The sequence below is a fragment of the Odontomachus brunneus genome, unplaced genomic scaffold (genome assembly GCF_010583005.1).
Source record: "Odontomachus brunneus isolate Ranch 3 - 2012 unplaced genomic scaffold, Obru_v1 Obru_scaffold_015, whole genome shotgun sequence".
Lineage (NCBI taxonomy): Eukaryota > Metazoa > Arthropoda > Insecta > Hymenoptera > Formicidae > Odontomachus > Odontomachus brunneus.
In genome coordinates this window covers 1,717,680-1,724,022 of record NW_022639465.1, presented here as the reverse complement: position 1 = coordinate 1,724,022, position 6,343 = coordinate 1,717,680, and the positions used below count along the sequence as shown (strand labels likewise).

At 32.8% G+C, this 6,343-nt stretch overlaps 1 long non-coding RNA gene across 1 annotated transcript; it reads right to left on the bottom strand.

The window, feature by feature from the left end:
* Nucleotides 1-3,024: 3,024 nt before the first annotated feature.
* Nucleotides 3,025-4,019, bottom strand: LOC116841411. The gene is made up of 2 exons (XR_004377557.1): nt 3,718-4,019; nt 3,025-3,256 (listed from the first exon to the last, which is right to left on the bottom strand). It is a non-coding gene; the product is annotated as an uncharacterized LOC116841411 (long non-coding RNA).
* Between the last annotated feature and the right edge of the window lie 2,324 nt (nt 4,020-6,343).

The window sequence follows — 6,343 nt, the reverse complement described above, 5'->3', positions numbered from 1 at the left end:
GTTTTTAGCCAAAGATTCCGAATATGCAATAAAAATAGGGGTTCCCATTTAAGATTTCAAACTTGCCCCCCCTCACCGCCCAGGGGGAGGGGTGGGGGGGCTAATTTTAACGTCACTGTACGTCCCCCTCGAAATGACGAAATCTTGATTCTAAACATTTTTTCGTAGTGTGCTTATTTTTCGAGTTATTTGGCTGCCTAAGTTAAAATGGGTCACCCTGTATATACACGTGCTATATAAATATTCACCACACATTTTCATATGCTATACGCTATAATAGATCCATTAAGTACTGAATAAAATTCTAATTTCATACATCTATTGCTTTTTTGTTATATCACAATAATGTGTAATATGAGAAACTCATGTCCATGTATAAATAGTACATGTATATGCGCGAGGGTGGGTTTCGCCTACCCTAAACTAGCATAATATTTCTTTGTACCAGGTTTTAGATGTAGGTTGGATTATTGTATATAAAGATGTATAGGTTAGTTTACTTTAGGAAGGGAGTGCACATCGACATATAGTACTGGACGGAACATTGTGCCGACATATTGACAGACGTAGAAAGAGACAAGACGATGTGTGGATAGGAGCGGCTTATGGAGCAACGGAGCCACGAGATACTTACAATTCTATTATTTGAATTAATTTTTTTTATAATAGTAAGAATATAGTATATAAGAAAAAAGGGGAAGGTGAAATATGAAAATATTTATAAAGTATATAAATTTGTAATATATATATATATATATATATATATATATATATATATATATATATTACACATACAACATGTAATCATATGTAGTAACGTATATTCCCAACTTTTAAAGATATGATACTATCCCCTTTCTCCTTAGACAAAATTCAACCAATAAACAGAGAGATCCGTGTTCACCATAATGAACATAAGAATACATGGACGGAACATATTGTCGCGGGAGTGAAGCCCAATAGATAAGGGGAATAATTGTATGTATTGTAATGGAGTTAATGTACCAAGATGGCAACGGTCGCTATTTTGATACAGTGAAAATAGATACAAAACTCCTGTACCAACATGGCCGCGACGATATAACCCTCTTGCCCCTTAGGCTTCATAGTCCCTCATCTATAATCGCACTTTGCGCTCCGTCCATGTATTCTTACGTCCATGGTGCCCATACATCTAGCTTTTTTTCTTTCTTTCTAGGCTTTCTAGTTTTTTTTTCTTTCTAGATCTCTCAACACGAAAGATCAAAGAAGTCTTGCCGAATGCTCCATCCAGTACTATATCGATATATGTCGATGGAAATGCAAGGAGAGGAACGGAACACCCGTGCATATACTTATGTTATTTCTACATACATTTGGCCGATTATATTCTTTAATTTATATATATATGCAAAACTATATACATGACAGCACAATATAGGACAGTATGTTCTATTTATTAAACTTCTTTTGTTAATAAATTTTTTAATAAACAATGAGTGTCGGCTGACATTTTTTCGACATTATTTAGAGCGATGATTTTAATAACATATATCAAGTTTGACATTTGGAGGATAGTCCGTTTTATCAATATTTACCAAAATTTTATATTTTTAAGAAACTCTATCCAACAAACACAATAATATAATTGTTATATTGCCGTAATATAACGAAATATAATATACAATATAACATGTACGTTACATACAACGTACACTTTAGTTGTAATTTCCTGCTCAAGCGACATTACAGTTATATGACAGAAATATGACACATAAGTAATATATTACCAAAACAAAAAAAAAGTTATATAAGATACAAAGTTATATCTGATACAAGACATACAAAACCACGTATGAAAGTAGAACATATCAACCTGAGTACAAGGACCCCAAGTAAGTTAAAAATCGAGTCGAAATGAATATAACACGTGCCAAGATATTTGTCCTGTTATTCCCATTTCGAAAAAAATTATAACTTAAATCAGATTGCAGTGTTCACCATCGAAATTCCAACTTTTATCCTAAAGCACACTTTAAACATTTCTCATAACTAAATAATGTTGACGTGTTATCACGAGATGTATAATAAAAATTGACGCAATGTAAATGAAATTAGTTTAACTTTAGTTAAGGCTAGGCTAGGTTAGATTAGGTTGGGTTGGTTTTTTGTTTGGTTTGGTTGGGTTGGAATTTTCCCGGAGTAGACATCCAAGAAAAGAAGCAAAGTCCTTCCCTCATTCATATATATATACATTATACATATATATATATCATACAGATTTATTGATTTTTTTATAAGAAATTTCGAGATTTATTTCGAGATATATCTAATTGTATTATAGGACGACGTATAATTTTCACAGTATTAAATTATTATTGCTCTTAATAATAAGTCAAAATAAAAATCCTGGCAGATTTCTAGCCATAACGCGGATAATATTGAAATTTATTATACTTTTAATTTGGTGCGCTTAGTTGCACTGATCTAATGTGTACAAGTTGTAAGGATACAAGCAATGGAAAGTGGAGAGAAAAACGATGCTCCTCAGCTGAATAAAACCCGTATTAATGCAACTTCGGATAAAGTAGAAACCTACGATCAACTTCAAGCTGCTTTCTATTATACCGACCTATACAGCTGCGCTACTAGCGTCATTTGCCCACTTTCGCACACAATGTATACATATACATATACACACACACACATATATATGTATACATTTGTGTGTGTGTGTGTGTGTGTGTATGTGTGTACAAAAGTATCATCATTCTTTTCACATTCAGAAACATGCTAGATAGGAAACCTAATAAGTAACACTGCTTCAGTATGAATCATTATTAATTGGCTGTTTTATAAATTATTTTTGCAATTGACGTAACTTGAGATAACTTGAGATAATTGAAAACTAATTTTTTTTAATATAAAGTAGATTATATACACTTAATTCATAAAATGTTTAAGTATATATTTTGATTATTGAGATAATTAAATTATTAATGTGAAACATATAATATATTCACTCAAACTCTACGCGTTCTCATATAAGACTCACCAGTAAATTTATTAAGACGCTACTAATTAAGACGCTAAGTATAAAATATGGACACTACACTTTTTTGTAACATATGCTAAGGAATATAACTGTAAAAATATTGTGTATATATGCTAAAGTACTTACTTCACCTGTATGGGTCATGATATGAACAGCGTTTACAGCTCTTTCATATAGCTTAACTCGTGCCATGTTCTTATGCACAGCGTACTCTTATTGATCCTATAACATATTAAATAAAAGCACATTTTTTTAATTTGTCAAGCACACACATGTTAACATATGTATAGACATAAATAAATTTTATAGAAATGCTAGACTTTAATAATAACTTTAATGATTTATTCTTATGACAATTGCATAGAAATATTGTACACGAACTATACAGGTGACAGAAGATCTGTGCAGGAGATACACAAATTAAAGATATATGATACACATAGACCAGATGTACATAAAAAGCATTTCTAATGTGCAAGTATATGTTGTAAATAGAAATTAATAATGTATTAAATTTCAATAATAGAAACAAAGTTTATTGCAGTACTCTTGGTTTCCATACATTTTTAGAGTCATATTTAGAGCAAGAAGAAACGGGTTTCAATCACAAAATATACATAAAAAATTGTTTAATATATCGACGTGTTAACCTCATATCAAAGTAACAGAAATCGACATCATACCTGCATGTGAGTATATAAAGATGAATCATTGAAAACACTGTGGGTGAGAATTACTCTCTTTACTTTGAAATCACTAACTGCACTATAGTCACGTTTTCCAATGTTGCTTTGTCAAAGCAAGCACAGGTTAACTGAGTCACCAAGTATTCGCAGATAACTTGGAAAAGCAAGTTGCGCCTAACATCGAGCACAGTCGCCAAGTGAAAGCAGTTGCACAAGATGGCGGCGATGTTAGTAACATGCGCACTACGCGGCCCGTTACTTATGCCCAAGCTGCGATCGGAATGTGCCGTGCGACTATGTGGGGGTATAGCCTTGCGTTCTGCGTCACATGGCCGCACACGTTTGCTTGCACGGACAAAGACTTGATAGGCAAGTCAGCATATTTTAAAAAGTTGTTTTATATCTGTATTATTTTAATATTCATACTTAAAAATAATTGTAAGTCTCCTAACCAGATTATAGTAATATATTTTTTAAGTATATGTGAGATTAAATGATAACGTCGGGACGTTAAGTAAAACACGTTATTATATAAGCAGTATTATTAGTAAGCAGTATTATTAATAATAACAGTATTATATAACAGTGAGAGCCAGCTTACAGTTTCTCTACCACGAAGTCACAGCAGACAGTAACCAACTGCGTATATTCTTCTTACAGAATTCTATATATAGCTTCGCTCAATGTGGCAACGTCGCGATTACATCATATTGTTTAAGAAATCCCCACTTAGGCCATGATTCTTCACCACACGGTACGCTTCTAATCTTGTGTACAAGGACACATGTGAAAAGCTAGATTATAAAGCGTTAACAGGTTGTCGTAGGTTAACTAAAGTTAACCTACTGTTAACTAAAGTTAATAGAGTGCGTTAGTCTTTCCAAAGCATTTTACTTGCATAACGAGGTCAACGAACTCTATGTATAAAAGGATAGCTTCGAAGTACTTGCGATGTTAAACAGATCGTAGTTTAGGGTTCAAATCTTAAGTTAATACATCTATATATACATACCCTTAATCCTTATTTTTTATTGTTATCGCTTATTGATCTGTATTTATATTGGAATTATGATATCAGACTTTGACTTCAAGAATTGTGTAAGCAAAACAATGAAACAAAGAAATGTCCTCGTTTATTTATAGCGAATGGTTCAATATTACTATCCGTTCTGAAAACATTTACCTCCAAATATTTTTCCATTCAAAGAAGATAAATTGTATCGATGATGCCACTGTCACCATTTTATATTATGTCATACTTTTTTTTACGATTTGATGCATACTCACACATGTAATTAGGAACAGGGAAGAAGAGGGGAGAAAGGTTATCTGATACTCTGTGATAAGTTTTAGAACGCATCTGCTTTGTTCAATACAAGAACTTGGTTCTCCAATTTAATCAAACCCCTAACCCAATCTAATCTAATCAATAATTCCTAAGATTAACCTAACCCAGTCTATAATTCCACAGATTTCTTTCCTCAGATTTATAGAATATCTAAATTATTGTTATGTGCATGTTTAGACACATATTACACAACGAAATATGTTTCGGAAAAGTAGAAAACGATGTGCGCATTTATACGTATATAATACACGATAAAGAGTACATTCTCTTCCCGATACATTTTAGAACACATCTGGCATCCTGTAAGCAGAGCTCGGATCTCAGCGACGCTTGCCACCAGCCTCCCCACTCCACCCACCTGATAGCTGCCGTGCGGCGCGAGAGGCAGTGCCGTATACGTCGATCTAGCGGTCTAGTAGACAGCGTAGCAAATGAGTCACTGTCTTATAACGCCGCTGTAAAGCTATGTTTTGTTTTGGAATAATAAGCTACAGAATATTTATTTACACTTATCTAAATATTTTATACATTATTTTTTTGAATGTTATTTCTTTTAATCAAATTACTTCGACATGTACCCAGTAAACACTAGATATTCCTGGAATATAAAATGTTTCTCAAATTCAAAATTAACACCCCGAGAATATTCCTAACCACCTAGTTTTTAGTTATTAATGAAAGAAGATTGTTGTGCGCGAAAATGCACAAATCTTTAATTAATATCTAAAAATCTATGTGGTCACTTGCAAAATGGTAAAGGACATTTTTGTTCTGTTTGATCTAATATGTAAGTATACAACGACAGATGGCGCCACTACAGCTCATCTACCACATCGTGTGCGATTATTCACTAATCTTCTTTAATTAATATCTCGAGATTTATTGCGAATATTGCAAAACGATATAGGACTTTTATATTCGTCTCAATCCATTCTATGTTTCTATAAAAATTACGAAAGAGAATCTATGACACCCTGTGAAACTATATGAAACTTTTGGAATACGAACGGAATATTTTAAGAATATCTAACGTTTACTGAGTAAGTACACTACAGACGACGTATAGGTGTAATTAAAAACTGTAAAAATTATCTTTTTAAAAAAAGGTAAAAAAAAGAAGCCAAATGCACGCGCTTTCCCAGGTAGCAACGTGACGTGATTTTCACGTCAGTTTTTGGTTATTCATGATGTAAATTATCCTTTTATAATCACGTAATAATGACGTGAAAATGACCGGAATAAATCACAGTTCACTGACGTCAATAATAAAACGTG